At 36.4% G+C, this 19440-nt stretch overlaps 27 non-coding genes across 27 annotated transcripts; all 27 read left to right on the top strand.

The window, feature by feature from the left end:
• The first annotated feature begins 250 nt into the window (after positions 1-250).
• On the top strand, positions 251-332 carry TRNAS-GCU (transfer RNA serine (anticodon GCU)). The gene has a single exon. It is a non-coding gene; the product is annotated as a tRNA-Ser (tRNA).
• A 270-nt stretch (positions 333-602) lies between these two features.
• TRNAS-GCU (transfer RNA serine (anticodon GCU)) lies at positions 603-685 on the top strand. Its single transcript has one exon. It is a non-coding gene; the product is annotated as a tRNA-Ser (tRNA).
• A 478-nt stretch (positions 686-1163) lies between these two features.
• On the top strand, positions 1164-1245 carry TRNAS-GCU (transfer RNA serine (anticodon GCU)). Its single transcript has one exon. It is a non-coding gene; the product is annotated as a tRNA-Ser (tRNA).
• An 830-nt stretch (positions 1246-2075) lies between these two features.
• Positions 2076-2157, top strand: TRNAS-GCU (transfer RNA serine (anticodon GCU)). The gene has a single exon. It is a non-coding gene; the product is annotated as a tRNA-Ser (tRNA).
• Positions 2158-2987: 830 nt separating this feature from the next.
• On the top strand, positions 2988-3069 carry TRNAS-GCU (transfer RNA serine (anticodon GCU)). The gene has a single exon. It is a non-coding gene; the product is annotated as a tRNA-Ser (tRNA).
• A 477-nt stretch (positions 3070-3546) lies between these two features.
• Positions 3547-3628, top strand: TRNAS-GCU (transfer RNA serine (anticodon GCU)). Its single transcript has one exon. It is a non-coding gene; the product is annotated as a tRNA-Ser (tRNA).
• An 830-nt stretch (positions 3629-4458) lies between these two features.
• Positions 4459-4541, top strand: TRNAS-GCU (transfer RNA serine (anticodon GCU)). The gene has a single exon. It is a non-coding gene; the product is annotated as a tRNA-Ser (tRNA).
• A 713-nt stretch (positions 4542-5254) lies between these two features.
• TRNAS-GCU (transfer RNA serine (anticodon GCU)) lies at positions 5255-5336 on the top strand. Its single transcript has one exon. It is a non-coding gene; the product is annotated as a tRNA-Ser (tRNA).
• Positions 5337-6166: 830 nt separating this feature from the next.
• Positions 6167-6248, top strand: TRNAS-GCU (transfer RNA serine (anticodon GCU)). The gene has a single exon. It is a non-coding gene; the product is annotated as a tRNA-Ser (tRNA).
• An 817-nt stretch (positions 6249-7065) lies between these two features.
• Positions 7066-7147, top strand: TRNAS-GCU (transfer RNA serine (anticodon GCU)). Its single transcript has one exon. It is a non-coding gene; the product is annotated as a tRNA-Ser (tRNA).
• A 477-nt stretch (positions 7148-7624) lies between these two features.
• On the top strand, positions 7625-7706 carry TRNAS-GCU (transfer RNA serine (anticodon GCU)). Its single transcript has one exon. It is a non-coding gene; the product is annotated as a tRNA-Ser (tRNA).
• A 515-nt stretch (positions 7707-8221) lies between these two features.
• TRNAS-GCU (transfer RNA serine (anticodon GCU)) lies at positions 8222-8303 on the top strand. The gene has a single exon. It is a non-coding gene; the product is annotated as a tRNA-Ser (tRNA).
• Positions 8304-9133: 830 nt separating this feature from the next.
• TRNAS-GCU (transfer RNA serine (anticodon GCU)) lies at positions 9134-9215 on the top strand. The gene has a single exon. It is a non-coding gene; the product is annotated as a tRNA-Ser (tRNA).
• Positions 9216-10032: 817 nt separating this feature from the next.
• On the top strand, positions 10033-10114 carry TRNAS-GCU (transfer RNA serine (anticodon GCU)). Its single transcript has one exon. It is a non-coding gene; the product is annotated as a tRNA-Ser (tRNA).
• A 477-nt stretch (positions 10115-10591) lies between these two features.
• On the top strand, positions 10592-10673 carry TRNAS-GCU (transfer RNA serine (anticodon GCU)). Its single transcript has one exon. It is a non-coding gene; the product is annotated as a tRNA-Ser (tRNA).
• A 515-nt stretch (positions 10674-11188) lies between these two features.
• Positions 11189-11270, top strand: TRNAS-GCU (transfer RNA serine (anticodon GCU)). Its single transcript has one exon. It is a non-coding gene; the product is annotated as a tRNA-Ser (tRNA).
• Positions 11271-12087: 817 nt separating this feature from the next.
• On the top strand, positions 12088-12169 carry TRNAS-GCU (transfer RNA serine (anticodon GCU)). The gene has a single exon. It is a non-coding gene; the product is annotated as a tRNA-Ser (tRNA).
• A 477-nt stretch (positions 12170-12646) lies between these two features.
• Positions 12647-12728, top strand: TRNAS-GCU (transfer RNA serine (anticodon GCU)). The gene has a single exon. It is a non-coding gene; the product is annotated as a tRNA-Ser (tRNA).
• Positions 12729-12998: 270 nt separating this feature from the next.
• On the top strand, positions 12999-13080 carry TRNAS-GCU (transfer RNA serine (anticodon GCU)). The gene has a single exon. It is a non-coding gene; the product is annotated as a tRNA-Ser (tRNA).
• A 477-nt stretch (positions 13081-13557) lies between these two features.
• Positions 13558-13639, top strand: TRNAS-GCU (transfer RNA serine (anticodon GCU)). Its single transcript has one exon. It is a non-coding gene; the product is annotated as a tRNA-Ser (tRNA).
• An 830-nt stretch (positions 13640-14469) lies between these two features.
• TRNAS-GCU (transfer RNA serine (anticodon GCU)) lies at positions 14470-14551 on the top strand. Its single transcript has one exon. It is a non-coding gene; the product is annotated as a tRNA-Ser (tRNA).
• Positions 14552-15028: 477 nt separating this feature from the next.
• On the top strand, positions 15029-15109 carry TRNAS-GCU (transfer RNA serine (anticodon GCU)). Its single transcript has one exon. It is a non-coding gene; the product is annotated as a tRNA-Ser (tRNA).
• Positions 15110-15822: 713 nt separating this feature from the next.
• On the top strand, positions 15823-15904 carry TRNAS-GCU (transfer RNA serine (anticodon GCU)). Its single transcript has one exon. It is a non-coding gene; the product is annotated as a tRNA-Ser (tRNA).
• An 830-nt stretch (positions 15905-16734) lies between these two features.
• On the top strand, positions 16735-16816 carry TRNAS-GCU (transfer RNA serine (anticodon GCU)). Its single transcript has one exon. It is a non-coding gene; the product is annotated as a tRNA-Ser (tRNA).
• Positions 16817-17647: 831 nt separating this feature from the next.
• TRNAS-GCU (transfer RNA serine (anticodon GCU)) lies at positions 17648-17729 on the top strand. Its single transcript has one exon. It is a non-coding gene; the product is annotated as a tRNA-Ser (tRNA).
• Positions 17730-18206: 477 nt separating this feature from the next.
• Positions 18207-18288, top strand: TRNAS-GCU (transfer RNA serine (anticodon GCU)). Its single transcript has one exon. It is a non-coding gene; the product is annotated as a tRNA-Ser (tRNA).
• An 817-nt stretch (positions 18289-19105) lies between these two features.
• On the top strand, positions 19106-19187 carry TRNAS-GCU (transfer RNA serine (anticodon GCU)). The gene has a single exon. It is a non-coding gene; the product is annotated as a tRNA-Ser (tRNA).
• Positions 19188-19440: the final 253 nt, after the last annotated feature.

The following is a 19440-nucleotide window of genomic DNA, read 5'->3' as shown; positions in this document are numbered from 1 at the left end:
CCAGTCAAATCAGGAATTCTACTTCAAGATCATGAACATAATACTCAGTCTTACAATTGGATCTGAAAGTGTTTTCATTTTACAAAATCATTTATTATTAAGTAAATAAAGTCTAGAACATTCTCTAGGTATTTGTTAAACTTATATGGGCTGCTGATAGTTTAGACAATACAATCCACAGAGGTTTAAATTATTGACTTTTAAATGCCACAAGTGGTGTCGGATTGCTGGGTGCATTGTCAACATGGAGGACGAGGTGGCCGAGTGGTTAAGGCGATGGACTGCTAATCCATTGTGCTCTGCACGCATCGGTTCAAATCCCATCCTCGTCGGCTTGATATTTTTTTGGAGATGATATTTTTGTCAAGATCTTAAATTCCTGTCAATCATGTTATAAAGTCTTTCTTTAAATAACAGACATGCACAGCTCACTTTTAGTGTAACTCTAGCATTGCTTTTACAGTACCAGTCGTGCTATTGGCCAGATGTGACTTGCCATCAAGCCTTTGATAGTGATGAGAACACAGTCCAAATGCTAGAAATAGTTGACTTTAAAGTAGGAAAAGTGGTGCCAGAAAGCCAGGATTGGGAGATAGCAGAAAGACGAGCTGGCCGAGATGGTTAAGGTTATGGACTGCTAATCCATTATGCTCAGCATGCATGGGTTCAAATCCCATCCTCGTCGGTTTAATTTACGTTGTCTGGACATGCTACTTTTGCGAAGAATGCTTGAAGCCAACACTTGAAGCTTACACATCACTGTAAAAAAAATACTTTAAATTAAGAAATCTATTTCAAGATCAGAAAAAGATGCCGATTGAAGCTTAAACAAAAATATCAAGATATAAACCAGTAAAGTCAAGATTATGAACAAGATGCCATTTGAAGACAACACAAAAATTTAAAGAATATACCAGTCAAATCAGGAATTCTACTTCAAGATCATGAACATAATACTCAGTCTTACAATTGGATCTGAAACTGTTTTCATTTTACAAAATCATTTATTATTAAGTAAATAAAGTCTAGAACATTCTCTAGGTATTTGTTAAACTTATATGGGCTGCTGATAGTTAAGACAATACAATCCACAGAGGTTTAAATTATTGACTTTTAAATGCCACAAGTGGTGTCGGATTGCTGGGTGCATTGTCAACATGGAGGACGAGGTGGCCGAGTGTTTAAGGCGATGGACTGCTAATCCATTGTGCTCTGCACGCATGGGTTCAAATCCCATCCTCGTCGGCTTGATATCTTTTTGGAGCTGATATTTTTGTCAAGATCTTAAATTCCTGTCAATCATGTTATAAAGTCTTTCTTTAAATAACAGACATGCACAGCACACTTTTAGTGTAACTCTAGCATTGCTTTTACAGTAGCAGTCGTGCTATTGGCCAGATTTGACTTGCCATCAAGCCTTTGATAGTGATGAGAACACAGTCCAAATGCTAGAAATAGTTGACTTTAAAGTAGGAAAAGTGGTGTCAGAAAGCCGGGATTGGGAGATAGCAAAAAGACGAGCTGGCCGAGATGGTTAAGGTTATGGACTGCTAATCCATTATGCTCAGCACGCATGGGTTCAAATCCCATCCTCGTCGGTTTAATTTACGTTGTCCGGACATGCTACTTTTGCGAAGAATGCTTGAAGCCAACACTTGAAGCTTACACATCACTGTAAAAAAATACTTTAAATTAAGAAATCTATTTCAAGATCAGAAAAAGATGCCGATTGAAGATTAAACAAAAATATCAAGATATAAACCAGTAAAGTCAAGATTATGAACAAGATGCCATTTGAAGACAACACAAACATTTCAAGAATATACCAGTCAAATCAGGAATTCTACTTCAAGATCATGAACATAATACTCAGTCTTACAATTGGATCTGAAAGTGTTTTCATTTTACAAAATCTTTTATTATTAAGTAAATAAAGTCTAGAACATTCTCTAGGTATTTGTTAAACTTATATGGGCTGCTGATAGTTAAGACAATACAATCCACAGAGGTTTAAATTATTGACTTTTAAATGCCACAAGTGGTGTCGGATTGCTGGGTGCATTGTCAACATGGAGGACGAGGTGGCCGAGTGGTTAAGGCGATGGACTGCTAATCCATTGTGCTCTGCACGCATGGGTTCAAATCCCATCCTCGTCGGCTTGATATCTTTTTGGAGCTGATATTTTTGTCAAGATCTTAAATTCCTGTCAATCATGTTATAAAGTCTTTCTTTAAATAACAGACATGCACAGCACACTTTTAGTGTAACTCTAGCATTGCTTTTACAGTAGCAGTCGTGCTATTGGCCAGATTTGACTTGCCATCAAGCCTTTGATAGTGATGAGAACACAGTCCAAATGCTAGAAATAGTTGACTTTAAAGTAGGAAAAGTGGTGTCAGAAAGCCGGGATTGGGAGACAGCAGAAAGACGAGCTGGCCGAGATGGTTAAGGTTATGGACTGCTAATCCATTATGCTCAGCACGCATGGGTTCAAATCCCATCCTCGTCGGTTTAATTTACGTTGTCTGGACATGCTACTTTTGCGAAGAATGCTTGAAGCCAACACTTGAAGCTTACACATCACTGTAAAAAAATACTTTAAATTAAGAAATCTATTTTAAGATCAGAAAAAGATGCTGATTGAAGCTTAAACAAAAATATCAAGATATAAACCAGTAAAGTCAAGATTATGAACAAGATGCCATTTGAAGACAACACAAAAATTTCAGGAATATACCAGTCAAATCAGGAATTCTACTTCAAGATCATGAACAAAATACTCTGTCTTACAATTGGATCTGAAAGGGTTTTCATTTTACAAAATCTTTTATTATTAAGTAAATAAAGTCTAGAACATTCTCTAGGTATTTGTTAAACTTATATGGGCTGCTGATAGTTAAGACAATACAATCCACAGATGTTTAAATTATTGACTTTTAAATGCCACAAGTGGTGTCGGATTGCTGGGTGCATTGTCAACATGGAGGACGAGGTGGCCGAGTGTTTAAGGCGATGGACTGCTAATTCATTGTGCTCTGCACGCATGGGTTCAAATCCCATACTCGTCGGTTTAATATACGTTGTCTGGGCATGCTACTTTTGCGAAGAATGCTTGAAGCCAACACTTGAAGCTTACACATCACTGTAAAAAAATACTTTAAATTAAGAAATCTATTTCAAGATCAGAAAAAGATGCCGATTGAAGCTTAAACAAAAATATCAAGATATAAACCAGTAAAGTCAAGATTATGAACAAGATGCCATTTGAAGACAACACAAACATTTCAAGAATATACCAGTCAAATCAGGAATTCTACTTCAAGATCATGAACATAATACTCAGTCTTACAATTGGATCTGAAAGTGTTTTCATTTTACAAAATCATTTATTATTAAGTAAATAAAGTCTAGAACATTCTCTAGGTATTTGTTAAACTTATATGGGCTGCTGATAGTTAAGACAATACAATCCACAGAGGTTTAAATTATTGACTTTTAAATGCCACAAGTGGTTTCGGATTGCTGGGTGCATTGTCAACATGGAGGACGAGGTGGCCGAGTGGTTAAGGCGATGGACTGCTAATCCATTGTGCTCTGCACGCATGGGTTCAAATCCCATCCTCGTCGGCTTGATATTTTTTTGGAGATGATATTTTTGTCAAGATCTTAAATTCCTGTCAATCATGTTATAAAGTCTTTCTTTAAATAACAGACATGCACAGCACACTTTTAGTGTAACTCTAGCATTGCTTTTACAGTATCAGTCGTGCTATTGGCCAGATGTGACTTGCCATCAAGCCTTTGATAGTGATGAGAACACAGTCCAAATGCTAGAAATAGTTGACTTTAAAGTAGGAAAAGTGGTGTCAGAAAGCCGGGATTGGGAGATAGCCGAAAGACGAGCTGGCCGAGATGGTTAAGGTTATAGACTGCTAATCCATTATGCTCAGCATGCATGGGTTCAAATCCCATCCTCGTCGGTTTAATTTACGTTGTCTGGACATGCTACTTTTGCGAAGAATGCTTGAAGCCAACACTTGAAGCTTACACATCACTGTAAAAAAATACTTTAAATTAAGAAATCTATTTCAAGATCAGAAAAAGATGCCGATTGAAGCTTAAACAAAAATATCAAGATATAAACCAGTAAAGTCAAGATTATGAACAAGATGCCATTTGAAGACAACACAAAAATTTCAAGAATATACCAGTCAAATCAGGAATTCTACTTCAAGATCATGAACATAATACTCAGTCTTACAATTGGATCTGAAAGTGTTTTCATTTTACAAAATCATTTATTATTAAGTAAATAAAGTCTAGAACATTCTCTAGGTATTTGTTAAACTTATATGGGCTGCTGATAGTTAAGACAATACAATCCACAGAGGTTTAAATTATTGACTTTTAAATGCCACAAGTGGTGTCGGATTGCTGGGTGTATTGTCAACATGGAGGACGAGGTGGCCGAGTGGTTAAGGCGATGGACTGCTAAATCCATTGTGCTCTGCACGCATGGGTTCAAATCCCATCCTCGTTGGTTTAATTTACGTTGTCTGGACATGCTACTTTTGCGAAGAATGCTTGAAGCCAACACTTGAAGCTTACACATCACTGTAAAAAAATACTTTAAATTAAGAAATCTATTTCAAGATCAGAAAAAGATGCCGATTGAAGCTTAAACAAAAATATCAAGATATAAACCAGTAAAGTCAAGATTATGAACAAGATGACATTTGAAGACAACACAAAAATTTCAAGAATATACCAGTCAAATCAGGAATTCTACTTCCTGGACATGCTACTTTTGCGAAGAATGCTTGAAGCCAACACTTGAAGCTTACACATCACTGTAAAAAAATACTATAAATTAAGAAATCTTTTTCAAGATCAGAAAAAGATAACGATTGAAGCTTAAACAAAAATAACAAGATATAAACCAGTAAAGTCAAGATTATGAACAAGATGCCATTTGAAGACAACACAAAAATTTCAAGAATATACCAGTCAAATCAGGAATTCTACTTCAAGATCATGAACAAAATACTCTGTCTTACAATTGGATCTGAAAGTGTTTTCATTTTACAAAATCATTTATTATTAAGTAAATAAAGTCTAGAACATTCTCTAGGTATTTGTTAAACTTATATGGGCTGCTGATAGTTTAGACAATACAATCCACAGAGGTTTAAATTATTGACTTTTAAATGCCACAAGTGGTGTCGGATTGCTGGGTGCATTGTCAACATGGAGGACGAGGTGGCCGAGTGTTTAAGGCGATGGACTGCTAATCCATTGTGCTCTGCACGCATGGGTTCAAATCCCATCCTCGTCGGCTTGATATCTTTTTGGAGCTGATGTTTTTGTCAAGATCTTAAATTCCTGTCAATCATGTTATAAAGTCTTTCTTTAAATAACAGACATGCACAGCACACTTTTAGTGTAACTCTAGCATTGCTTTTACAGTAGCAGTCGTGCTATTGGCCAGATTTGACTTGCCATCAAGCCTTTGATAGTGATGAGAACACAGTCCAAATGCTAGAAATAGTTGACTTTAAAGTAGGAAAAGTGGTGTCAGAAAGCCGGGATTGGGAGATAGCAGATAGACGAGCTGGCCGAGATGGTTAAGGTTATGGACTGCTAATCCATTATGCTCAGCACGCATGGGTTCAAATCCCATCCTCGTCGGTTTAATTTACGTTGTCTGGACATGCTACTTTTGCGAAGAATGCTTGAAGCCAACACTTGAAGCTTACACATCACTGTAAAAAAATACTTTAAATTAAGAAATCTATTTCAAGATCAGAAAAAGATGCCGATTGAAGCTTAAACAAAAATATCAAGATATAAACCAGTAAAGTCAAGATTATGAACAAGATGCCATTTGAAGACAACACAAACATTTCAAGAATATACCAGTCAAATCAGGAATTCTACTTCAAGATCATGAACATAATACTCATTCTTACAATTGGATCTGAAAGGGTTTTCATTTTACAAAATCATTTATTATTAAGTAAATAAAGTCTAGAACATTCTCTAGGTATTTTTTAAACTTATATGGACTGCTGATAGTTTAGACAATACAATCCACAGAGGTTTAAATTATTGACTTTTAAATGCCACAAGTGGTGTCGGATTGCTGGGTGCATTGTCAACATGGAGGACGAGGTGGCCGAGTGGTTAAGGCGATGGACTGCTAATCCATTGTGCTCTGCACGCATGGGTTCAAATCCCATCCTCGTCGGCTTGATATCTTTTTGGAGCTGATATTTTTGTCAAGATCTTAAATTCCTGTCAATCATGTTATAAAGTCTTTCTTTAAATAACAGACATGCACAGCACACTTTTAGTGTAACTCTAGCATTGCTTTTACAGTAGCAGTCGTGCTATTGGCCAGATGTGACTTGCCATCAAGCCTTTGATAGTGATGAGAACACAGTCCAAATGCTAGAAATAGTTGACTTTAAAGTAGGAAAAGTGGTGTCAGAAAGCCGGGATTGGGAGATAGCAGAAAGACGAGCTGGCCGAGATGGTTAAGGTTATGGACTGCTAATCCATTATGCTCAGCACGCATGGGTTCAAATCCCATCCTCGTCGGTTTAATCTACGTTGTCTGGACATGCTACTTTTGCGAAGAATGCTTGAAGCTTACACATCACTGTAAAAAAATACTTTAAATTAAGAAATCTATTTTAAGATCAGAAAAAGATGCTGATTGAAGCTTAAACAAAAATATCAAGATATAAACCAGTAAAGTCAAGATTATGAACAAGATGCCATTTGAAGACAACACAAAAATTTCAAGAATATACCAGTCAAATCAGGAATTCTACTTCAAGATCATGAACAAAATACTCTGTCTTACAATTGGATCTGAAAGGGTTTTCATTTTACAAAATCTTTTATTATTAAGTAAATAAAGTCTAGAACATTCTCTAGGTATTTGTTAAACTTATATGGGCTGCTGATAGGTAAGACAATACAATCCACAGAGGTTTAAATTATTGACTTTTAAATGCCACAAGTGGTGTCGGATTGCTGGGTGCATTGTCAACATGGAGGACGAGGTGGCCGAGTGGTTAAGGCGATGGACTGCTAATCCATTGTGCTCTGCACGCATGGGTTCAAATCCCATCCTCGTCGGTTTAATTTACGTTGTCTGGACATGCTACTTTTGCGAAGAATGCTTGAAGCCAACACTTGAAGCTTACACATCACTGTAAAAAAATACTTTAAATTAAGAAATCTATTTTAAGATCAGAAAAAGATGCTGATTGAAGCTTAAACAAAAATATCAAGATATAAACCAGTAAAGTCAAGATTATGAACAAGATGCCATTTGAAGACAACACAAAAATTTCAGGAATATACCAGTCAAATCAGGAATTCTACTTCAAGATCATGAACATAATACTCTGTCTTACAATTGGATCTGAAAGGGTTTTCATTTTACAAAATCTTTTATTATTAAGTAAATAAAGTCTAGAACATTCTCTAGGTATTTGTTAAACTTATATGGGCTGCTGATAGTTAAGACAATACAATCCACAGATGTTTAAATTATTGACTTTTAAATGCCACAAGTGGTGTCGGATTGCTGGGTGCATTGTCAACATGGAGGACGAGGTGGCCGAGTGGTTAAGGCGATGGACTGCTAATCCATTGTGCTCTGCATGCATGGGTTCAAATCCCATCCTCGTCGGTTTAATATACGTTGGCTGGGCATGCTACTTTTGCGAAGAATGCTTGAAGCCAACACTTGAAGCTCATCACTTTTGCGAAGAATGCTTGAAGCCAACACTTGAAGATCATCACTGTAAAAAAATACTTTAAATTAAGAAATCTATTTCAAGATCAGAAAAAGATGCCGATTGAAGCTTAAACAAAAATATCAAGATATAAACCAGTAAAGTCAAGATTATGAACAAGATGCCATTTGAAGACAACACAAACATTTCAAGAATATACCAGTCATATCAGGAATTCTACTTCAAGATCATGAACATAATACTCATTCTTACAATTGGATCTGAAAGGGTTTTCATTTTACAAAATCATTTATTATTAAGTAAATAAAGTCTAGAACATTCTCTAGGTATTTTTTAAACTTATATGGACTGCTGATAGTTTAGACAATACAATCCACAGAGGTTTAAATTATTGACTTTTAAATGCCACAAGTGGGGTCGGATTGCTGGGTGCATTGTCAACATGGAGGACGAGGTGGCCGAGTGGTTAAGGCGATGGACTGCTAATCCATTGTGCTCTGCACGCATGGGTTCAAATCCCATCCTCGTCGGCTTGATATCTTTTTGGAGCTGATGTTTTTGTCAAGATCTTAAATTCCTGTCAATCATGTTATAAAGTCTTTCTTTAAATAACAGACATGCACAGCACACTTTTAGTGTAACTCTAGCATTGCTTTTACAGTAGCAGTCGTGCTATTGGCCAGATTTGACTTGCCATCAAGCCTTTGATAGTGATGAGAACACAGTCCAAATGCTAGAAATAGTTGACTTTAAAGTAGGAAAAGTGGTGTCAGAAAGCCGGGATTGGGAGATAGCAGATAGACGAGCTGGCCGAGATGGTTAAGGTTATGGACTGCTAATCCATTATGCTCAGCACGCATGGGTTCAAATCCCATCCTCGTCGGTTTAATTTACGTTGTCTGGACATGCTACTTTTGCGAAGAATGCTTGAAGCCAACACTTGAAGCTTACACATCACTGTAAAAAAATACTTTAAATTAAGAAATCTATTTCAAGATCAGAAAAAGATGCCGATTGAAGCTTAAACAAAAATATCAAGATATAAACCAGTAAAGTCAAGATTATGAACAAGATGCCATTTGAAGACAACACAAACATTTCAAGAATATACCAGTCAAATCAGGAATTCTACTTCAAGATCATGAACATAATACTCATTCTTACAATTGGATCTGAAAGGGTTTTCATTTTACAAAATCATTTATTATTAAGTAAATAAAGTCTAGAACATTCTCTAGGTATTTTTTAAACTTATATGGACTGCTGATAGTTTAGACAATACAATCCACAGAGGTTTAAATTATTGACTTTTAAATGCCACAAGTGGTGTCGGATTGCTGGGTGCATTGTCAACATGGAGGACGAGGTGGCCGAGTGGTTAAGGCGATGGACTGCTAATCCATTGTGCTCTGCACGCATGGGTTCAAATCCCATCCTCGTCGGCTTGATATCTTTTTGGAGCTGATATTTTTGTCAAGATCTTAAATTCCTGTCAATCATGTTATAAAGTCTTTCTTTAAATAACAGACATGCACAGCACACTTTTAGTGTAACTCTAGCATTGCTTTTACAGTAGCAGTCGTGCTATTGGCCAGATGTGACTTGCCATCAAGCCTTTGATAGTGATGAGAACACAGTCCAAATGCTAGAAATAGTTGACTTTAAAGTAGGAAAAGTGGTGTCAGAAAGCCGGGATTGGGAGATAGCAGAAAGACGAGCTGGCCGAGATGGTTAAGGTTATGGACTGCTAATCCATTATGCTCAGCACGCATGGGTTCAAATCCCATCCTCGTCGGTTTAATCTACGTTGTCTGGACATGCTACTTTTGCGAAGAATGCTTGAAGCTTACACATCACTGTAAAAAAATACTTTAAATTAAGAAATCTATTTTAAGATCAGAAAAAGATGCTGATTGAAGCTTAAACAAAAATATCAAGATATAAACCAGTAAAGTCAAGATTATGAACAAGATGCCATTTGAAGACAACACAAAAATTTCAAGAATATACCAGTCAAATCAGGAATTCTACTTCAAGATCATGAACAAAATACTCTGTCTTACAATTGGATCTGAAAGGGTTTTCATTTTACAAAATCTTTTATTATTAAGTAAATAAAGTCTAGAACATTCTCTAGGTATTTGTTAAACTTATATGGGCTGCTGATAGGTAAGACAATACAATCCACAGAGGTTTAAATTATTGACTTTTAAATGCCACAAGTGGTGTCGGATTGCTGGGTGCATTGTCAACATGGAGGACGAGGTGGCCGAGTGGTTAAGGCGATGGACTGCTAATCCATTGTGCTCTGCACGCATGGGTTCAAATCCCATCCTCGTCGGTTTAATTTACGTTGTCTGGACATGCTACTTTTGCGAAGAATGCTTGAAGCCAACACTTGAAGCTTACACATCACTGTAAAAAAATACTTTAAATTAAGAAATCTATTTTAAGATCAGAAAAAGATGCTGATTGAAGCTTAAACAAAAATATCAAGATATAAACCAGTAAAGTCAAGATTATGAACAAGATGCCATTTGAAGACAACACAAAAATTTCAGGAATATACCAGTCAAATCAGGAATTCTACTTCAAGATCATGAACAAAATACTCTGTCTTACAATTGGATCTGAAAGGGTTTTCATTTTACAAAATCTTTTATTATTAAGTAAATAAAGTCTAGAACATTCTCTAGGTATTTGTTAAACTTATATGGGCTGCTGATAGTTAAGACAATACAATCCACAGATGTTTAAATTATTGACTTTTAAATGCCACAAGTGGTGTCGGATTGCTGGGTGCATTGTCAACATGGAGGACGAGGTGGCCGAGTGGTTAAGGCGATGGACTGCTAATCCATTGTGCTCTGCATGCATGGGTTCAAATCCCATCCTCGTCGGTTTAATATACGTTGGCTGGGCATGCTACTTTTGCGAAGAATGCTTGAAGCCAACACTTGAAGCTCATCACTTTTGCGAAGAATGCTTGAAGCCAACACTTGAAGATCATCACTGTAAAAAAATACTTTAAATTAAGAAATCTATTTCAAGATCAGAAAAAGATGCCGATTGAAGCTTAAACAAAAATATCAAGATATAAACCAGTAAAGTCAAGATTATGAACAATATGCCATTTGAAGACAACACAAACATTTCAAGAATATACCAGTCAAATCAGGAATTCTACTTCAAGATCATGAACATAATACTCATTCTTACAATTGGATCTGAAAGGATTTTCATTTTACAAAATCATTTATTATTAAGTAAATAAAGTCTAGAACATTCTCTAGGTATTTTTTAAACTTATATGGACTGCTGATAGTTTAGACAATACAATCCACAGAGGTTTAAATTATTGACTTTTAAATGCCACAAGTGGGGTCGGATTGCTGGGTGCATTGTCAACATGGAGGACGAGGTGGCCGAGTGGTTAAGGCGATGGACTGCTAATCCATTGTGCTCTGCACGCATGGGTTCAAATCCCATCCTCGTCGGCTTGATATCTTTTTGGAGCTGATATTTTTGTCAAGATCTTAAATTCCTGTCAATCATGTTATAAAGTCTTTCTTTAAATAACAGACATGCACAGCACACTTTTAGTGTAACTCTAGCATTGCTTTTACAGTAGCAGTCGTGCTATTGGCCAGATGTGACTTGCCATCAAGCCTTTGATAGTGATGAGAACACAGTCCAAATGCTAGAAATAGTTGACTTTAAAGTAGGAAAAGTGGTGTCAGAAAGCCGGGATTGGGAGATAGCAGAAAGACGAGCTGGCCGAGATGGTTAAGGTTATGGACTGCTAATCCATTATGCTCAGCACGCATGGGTTCAAATCCCATCCTCGTCGGTTTAATCTACGTTGTCTGGACATGCTACTTTTGCGAAGAATGCTTGAAGCTTACACATCACTGTAAAAAAATACTTTAAATTAAGAAATCTATTTTAAGATCAGAAAAAGATGCTGATTGAAGCTTAAACAAAAATATCAAGATATAAACCAGTAAAGTCAAGATTATGAACAAGATGCCATTTGAAGACAACACAAAAATTTCAAGAATATACCAGTCAAATCAGGAATTCTACTTCAAGATCATGAACAAAATACTCTGTCTTACAATTGGATCTGAAAGGGTTTTCATTTTACAAAATCTTTTATTATTAAGTAAATAAAGTCTAGAACATTCTCTAGGTATTTGTTAAACTTATATGGGCTGCTGATAGGTAAGACAATACAATCCACAGAGGTTTAAATTATTGACTTTTAAATGCCACAAGTGGTGTCGGATTGCTGGGTGCATTGTCAACATGGAGGACGAGGTGGCCGAGTGGTTAAGGCGATGGACTGCTAATCCATTGTGCTCTGCACGCATGGGTTCAAATCCCATCCTCGTCGGTTTAATTTACGTTGTCTGGACATGCTACTTTTGCGAAGAATGCTTGAAGCCAACACTTGAAGCTTACACATCACTGTAAAAAAATACTTTAAATTAAGAAATCTATTTTAAGATCAGAAAAAGATGCTGATTGAAGCTAAAACAAAAATATCAAGATATAAACCAGTAAAGTCAAGATTATGAACAAGATGCCATTTGAAGACAACACAAAAATTTCAAGAATATACCAGTCAAATCAGGAATTCTACTTCAAGATCATGAACAAAATACTCTGTCTTACAATTGGATCTGAAAGGGTTTTCATTTTACAAAATCTTTTATTATTAAGTAAATAAAGTCTAGAACATTCTCTAGGTATTTGTTAAACTTATATGGGCTGCTGATAGTTTAGACAATACAATCCACAGAGGTTTAAATTATTGACTTTTAAATTCCACAAGTGGTGTCGGATTGCTGGGTGCATTGTCAACATGGAGGACGAGGTGGCCGAGTGGTTAAGGCGATGGACTGCTAATCCATTGTGCTCTGCACGCATGGGTTCAAATCCCATCCTCGTCGGCTTGATATCTTTTTGGAGCTGATATTTTTGTCAAGATCTTAAATTCCTGTCAATCATGTTATAAAGTCTTTCTTTAAATAACAGACATGCACAGCACACTTTTAGTGTAACTCTAGCATTGCTTTTACAGTAGCAGTCGTGCTATTGGCCAGATGTGACTTGCCATCAAGCCTTTGATAGTGATGAGAACACAGTCCAAACGCTAGAAATAGTTGACTTTAAAGTAGGAAAAGTGGTGTCAGAAAGCCGGGATTGGGAGATAGCAGAAAGACGAGCTGGCCGAGAGGTTAAGGTTATGGACTGCTAATCCATTGTGCTCAGCACGCATGGGTTCAAATCCCATCCTCGTCGGTTTAATTTACGTTGTCTGGACATGCTACTTTTGCGAAGAATGCTTGAAGCCAACACTTGAAGCTTACACATCACTGTAAAAAAATACTTTAAATTAAGAAATCTATTTCAAGATCAGAAAAAGATGCCGATTGAAGCTTAAACAAAAATATCAAGATATAAACCAGTAAAGTCAAGATTATGAACAAGATGCCATTTGAAGACAACACAAAAATTTCAAGAATATACCAGTCAAATCAGGAATTCTACTTCAAGATCATGAACATAATACTCAGTCTTACAATTGGATCTGAAAGTGTTTTCATTTTACAAAATCATTTATTATTAAGTAAATAAAGTCTAGAACATTCTCTAGGTATTTGTTAAACTTATATGGGCTGCTGATAGTTTAGACAATACAATCCACAGAGGTTTAAATTATTGACTTTTAAATGCCACAAGTGGTGTCGGATTGCTGGGTGTATTGTCAACATGGAGGACGAGGTGGCCGAGTGGTTAAGGCGATGGACTGCTAATCCATTGTGCTCTGCACGCATGGGTTCAAATCCCATCCTCGTCGGCTTGATATCTTTTTGGAGCTGATATTTTTGTCAAGATCTTAAATTCTTGTCAATCATGTTATAAAGTCTTTCTTTAAATAACAGACATGCACAGCACACTTTTAGTGTAACTCTAGCATTGCTTTTACAGTAGCAGTCGTGCTATTGGCCAGATTTGACTTGCCATCAAGCCTTTGATAGTGATGAGAACACAGTCCAAATGCTAGAAATAGTTGACTTTAAAGTAGGAAAAGTGGTGTCAGAAAGCCGGGATTGGGAGATAGCAGAAAGACGAGCTGGCCGAGATGGTTAAGGTTATGGACTGCTAATCCATTATGCTCAGCACGCATGGGTTCAAATCCCATCCTCGGCGGTTTAATTTACGTTGTCTGGACATGCTACTTTTGCGAAGAATGCTTGAAGCCAACACTTGAAGCTTACACATCACTGTAAAAAAATACTTTAAATTAAGAAATCTATTTTAAGATCAGAAAAAGATGCTGATTGAAGCTTAAACAAAAATATCAAGATATAAACCAGTAAAGTCAAGATTATGAACAAGATGCCATTTGAAGACAACACAAAAATTTCAGGAATATACCAGTCAAATCAGGAATTCTACTTCAAGATCATGAACAAAATACTCTGTCTTACAATTGGATCTGAAAGGGTTTTCATTTTACAAAATCTTTTATTATTAAGTAAATAAAGTCTAGAACATTCTCTAGGTATTTGTTAAACTTATATGGGCTGCTGATAGTTAAGACAATACAATCCACAGATGTTTAAATTATTGACTTTTAAATGCCACAAGTGGTGTCGGATTGCTGGGTGCATTGTCAACATGGAGGACGAGGTGGCCGAGTGGTTAAGGCGATGGACTGCTAATCCATTGTGCTCTGCATGCATGGGTTCAAATCCCATCCTCGTCGGTTTAATATACGTTGTCTGGGCATGCTACTTTTGCGAAGAATGCTTGAAGCCAACACTTGAAGCTTACACATCACTGTAAAAAAATACTTTAAATTAAGAAATCTATTTCAAGATCAGAAAAAGATGCCGATTGAAGCTTAAACAAAAATATCAAGATATAAACCAGTAAAGTCAAGATTATGAACAAGATGCCATTTGAAGACAACACAAAAATTTCAAGAATATACCAGTCAAATCAGGAATTCTACTTCTAGATAATGAACAAAATACTCAGTCTTACAATTGGATCTGAAAGGGTTTTCATTTTACAAAATCATTTATTATTAAGTAAATAAAGTCTAGAACATTCTCTAGGTATTTGTTAAACTTATATGGGCTGCTGATAGTTAAGACAATACAATCCACAGAGGTTTAAATTATTGACTTTTAAATGCCAAAAGTGGTGTCGGATTGCTGGGTGCATTGTCAACATGGAGGACGAGGTGGCCGAGTGGTTAGGCGATGGACTGCTAATCCATTGTGCTCTGCACGCATGGGTTCAAATGCCATCCTCGTCGTTTTAATTAACGTTGTCTGGACATGCTACTTTTGCGAAGAATGCTTGAAGCCAACACTTGAAGCTTACACATCACTGTAAAAAAATACTTTAAATTAAGAAATCTATTTCAAGATCAGAAAAAGATGCCGATTGAAGCTTAAACAAAAATATCAAGATATAAACCAGTAAAGTCAAGATTATGAACAAGATGACATTTGAAGACAACACAAAAATTTCAAGAATATACCAGTCAAATCAGGAATTCTACTTCCTGGACATGCTACTTTTGCGAAGAATGCTTGAAGCCAACACTTGAAGCTTACACATCACTGTAAAAAAATACTATAAATTAAGAAATCTTTTTCAAGATCAGAAAAAGATAACGATTGAAGCTTAAACAAAAATAACAAGATATAAACCAGTAAAGTCAAGATTATGAACAAGATGCCATTTGAAGACAACACAAAAATTTCAAGAATATACCAGTCAAATCAGGAATTCTACTTCAAGATCATGAACAAAATACTCTGTCTTACAATTGGATCTGAAAGTGTTTTCATTTTACAAAATCATTTATTATTAAGTAAATAAAGTCTAGAACATTCTCTAGGTATTTGTTAAACTTATATGGGCTGCTGATAGTTTAGACAATACAATCCACAGAGGTTTAAATTATTGACTTTTAAATGCCACAAGTGGTGTCGGATTGCTGGGTGCATTGTCAACATGGAGGACGAGGTGGCCGAGTGTTTAAGGCGATGGACTGCTAATCCATTGTGCTCTGCACGCATGGGTTCAAATCCCATCCTCGTCGGCTTGATATCTTTTTGGAGCTGATATTTTTGTCAAGATCTTAAATTCCTGTCAATCATGTTATAAAGTCTTTCTTTAAATAACAGACATGCACAGCACACTTTTAGTGTAACTCTAGCATTGCTTTTACAGTAGCAGTCGTGCTATTGGCCAGATTTGACTTGCCATCAAGCCTTTGATAGTGATGAGAACACAGTCCAAATGCTAGAAATAGTTGACTTTAAAGTAGGAAAAGTGGTGTCAGAAAGCCGGGATTGGGAAATAGCAGATAGACGAGCTGGTCGAGATGGTTAAGGTTATGGACTGCTAATCCATTATGCTCAGCACGCATGGGTTCAAATCCCATCCTCGTCGGTTTAATTTACGTTGTCTGGACATGCTACTTTTGCGAAGAATGCTTGAATCCAACACTTGAAGCTTACACATCACTGTAAAAAAATACTTTAAATTAAGAAATCAATTTCAAGATCAGAAAAAGATGCCGATTGAAGCTTAAACAAAAATATCAAGATATAAACCAGTAAAGTCAAGATTATGAACAAGATGCCATTTGAAGACAACACAAACATTTCAAGAATATACCAGTCAAATCAGGAATTCTACTTCAAGATCATGAACATAATACTCAGTCTTACAATTGGATCTGAAAGTGTTTTCATTTTACAAAATCTTTTATTATTAAGTAAATAAAGTCTAGAACATTCTCTAGGTATTTGTTAAACTTATATGGGCTGCTGATAGTTAAGACAATACAATCCACAGAGGTTTAAATTATTGACTTTTAAATGCCACAAGTGGTGTCGGATTGCTGGGTGCATTGTCAACATGGAGGACGAGGTGGCCGAGTGGTTAAGGCGATGGACTGCTAATCCATTGTGCTCTGCACGCATGGGTTCAAATCCCATCCTCGTCGGCTTGATATCTTTTTGGAGCTGATATTTTTGTCAAGATCTTAAATTCTTGTCAATCATGTTATAAAGTCTTTCTTTAAATAACAGACATGCACAGCACACTTTTAGTGTAACTCTAGCATTGCTTTTACAGTAGCAGTCGTGCTATTGGCCAGATTTGACTTGCCATCAAGCCTTTGATAGTGATGAGAACACAGTCCAAATGCTAGAAATAGTTGACTTTAAAGTAGGAAAAGTGGTGTCAGAAAGCCGGGATTGGGAGATAGCAGAAAGACGAGCTGGCCGAGATGGTTAAGGTTATGGACTGCTAATCCATTATGCTCAGCACGCATGGGTTCAAATCCCATCCTCGGCGGGTTTAATTTACGTTGTCTGGACATGCTACTTTTGCGAAGAATGCTTGAAGCCAACACTTGAAGCTTACACATCACTGTAAAAAAATACTTTAAATTAAGAAATCTATTTTAAGATCAGAAAAAGATGCTGATTGAAGCTTAAACAAAAATATCAAGATATAAACCAGTAAAGTCAAGATTATGAACAAGATGCCATTTGAAGACAACACAAAAATTTCAGGAATATACCAGTCAAATCAGGAATTCTACTTCAAGATCATGAACAAAATACTCTGTCTTACAATTGGATCTGAAAGGGTTTTCATTTTACAAAATCTTTTATTATTAAGTAAATAAAGTCTAGAACATTCTCTAGGTATTTGTTAAAATTATATGGGCTGCTGATAGTTAAGACAATACAATCCACAGATGTTTAAATTATTGACTTTTAAATGCCACAAGTGGTGTCGGATTGCTGGGTGCATTGTCAACATGGAGGACGAGGTGGCCGAGTGGTTAAGGCGATGGACTGCTAATCCATTGTGCTCTGCATGCATGGGTTCAAATCCCATCCTCGTCGGTTTAATATACGTTGTCTGGGCATGCTACTTTTGCGAAGAATGCTTGAAGCCAACACTTGAAGCTTACACATCACTGTAAAAAAATACTTTAAATTAAGAAATCTATTTCAAGATCAGAAAAAGATGCCGATTGAAGCTTAAACAAAAATATCAAGATATAAACCAGTAAAGTCAAGATTATGAACAAGATGCCATTTGAAGACAACACAAACATTTCAAGAATATACCAGTCAAATCAGGAATTCTACTTCAAGATCATGAACATAATACTCATTCTTACAATTGGATCTGAAAGGGTTTTCATTTTACAAAATCATTTATTATTAAGTAAATAAAGTCTAGAACATTCTCTAGGTATTTTTTAAACTTATATGGACTGCTGATAGTTTAGACAATACAATCCACAGAGGTTTAAATTATTGACTTTTAAATGCCACAAGTGGTGTCGGATTGCTGGGTGCATTGTCAACATGGAGGACGAGGTGGCCGAGTGGTTAAGGCGATGGACTGCTAATCCATTGTGCTCTGCACGCATGGGTTCAAATCCCATCCTCGTCGGCTTGATATCTTTTTGGAGCTGATATTTTTGTCAAGATCTTAAATTCCTGTCAATCATGTTATAAAGTCTTTCTTTAAATAACAGACATGCACAGCACACTTTTAGTGTAACTCTAGCATTGCTTTTACAGTAGCAGTCGTGCTATTGGCCAGATGTGACTTGCCATCAAGCCTTTGATAGTGATGAGAACACAGTCCAAATGCTAGAAATAGTTGACTTTAAAGTAGGAAAAGTGGTGTCAGAAAGCCGGGATTGGGAGATAGCAGAAAGACGAGCTGGCCGAGATGGTTAAGGTTATGGACTGCTAATCCATTATGCTCAGCACGCATGGGTTCAAATCCCATCCTCGTCGGTTTAATCTACGTTGTCTGGACATGCTACTTTTGCGAAGAATGCTTGAAGCTTACACATCACTGTAAAAAAATACTTTAAATTAAGAAATCTATTTTAAGATCAGAAAAAGATGCTGATTGAAGCTTAAACAAAAATATCAAGATATAAACCAGTAAAGTCAAGATTATGAACAAGATGCCATTTGAAGACAACACAAAAATTTCAGGAATATACCAGTCAAATCAGGAATTCTACTTCAAGATCATGAACAAAATACTCTGTCTTACAATTGGATCTGAAAGGGTTTTCATTTTACAAAATCTTTTATTATTAAGTAAATAAAGTCTAGAACATTCTCTAGGTATTTGTTAAACTTATATGGGCTGCTGATAGTTAAGACAATACAATCCACAGATGTTTAAATTATTGACTTTTAAATGCCACAAGTGGTGTCGGATTGCTGGGTGCATTGTCAACATGGAGGACGAGGTGGCCGAGTGTTTAAGGCGATGGACTGCTAATTCATTGTGCTCTGCACGCATGGGTTCAAATCCCATCCTCGTCGGTTTAATATACGTTGTCTGGGCATGCTACTTTTGCGAAGAATGCTTGAAGCCAACACTTGAAGCTTACACATCACTGTAAAAAAATACGGTACTTGTTTCCTAGAACGGCCACAACGATTTAGATCGTTGTGGTCGTAAGATAAAAAATCGGATCGATCGCATCGCATGCGATTTGGTCGCATACGATGCGACCGATCCGATCGGCCGATTTTTCACCCGATTTTTTTTTTTTTTTCACAAGATTTGTTTAAA

Source organism: Crinia signifera, chromosome 11 (assembly GCF_055691185.1).
Source record: "Crinia signifera chromosome 11, ASM5569118v1, whole genome shotgun sequence".
NCBI lineage: Eukaryota > Metazoa > Chordata > Amphibia > Anura > Myobatrachidae > Crinia > Crinia signifera.
Note: the sequence above shows the minus strand (reverse complement) of the source record. Positions and strands in the feature narration are given on the sequence as shown.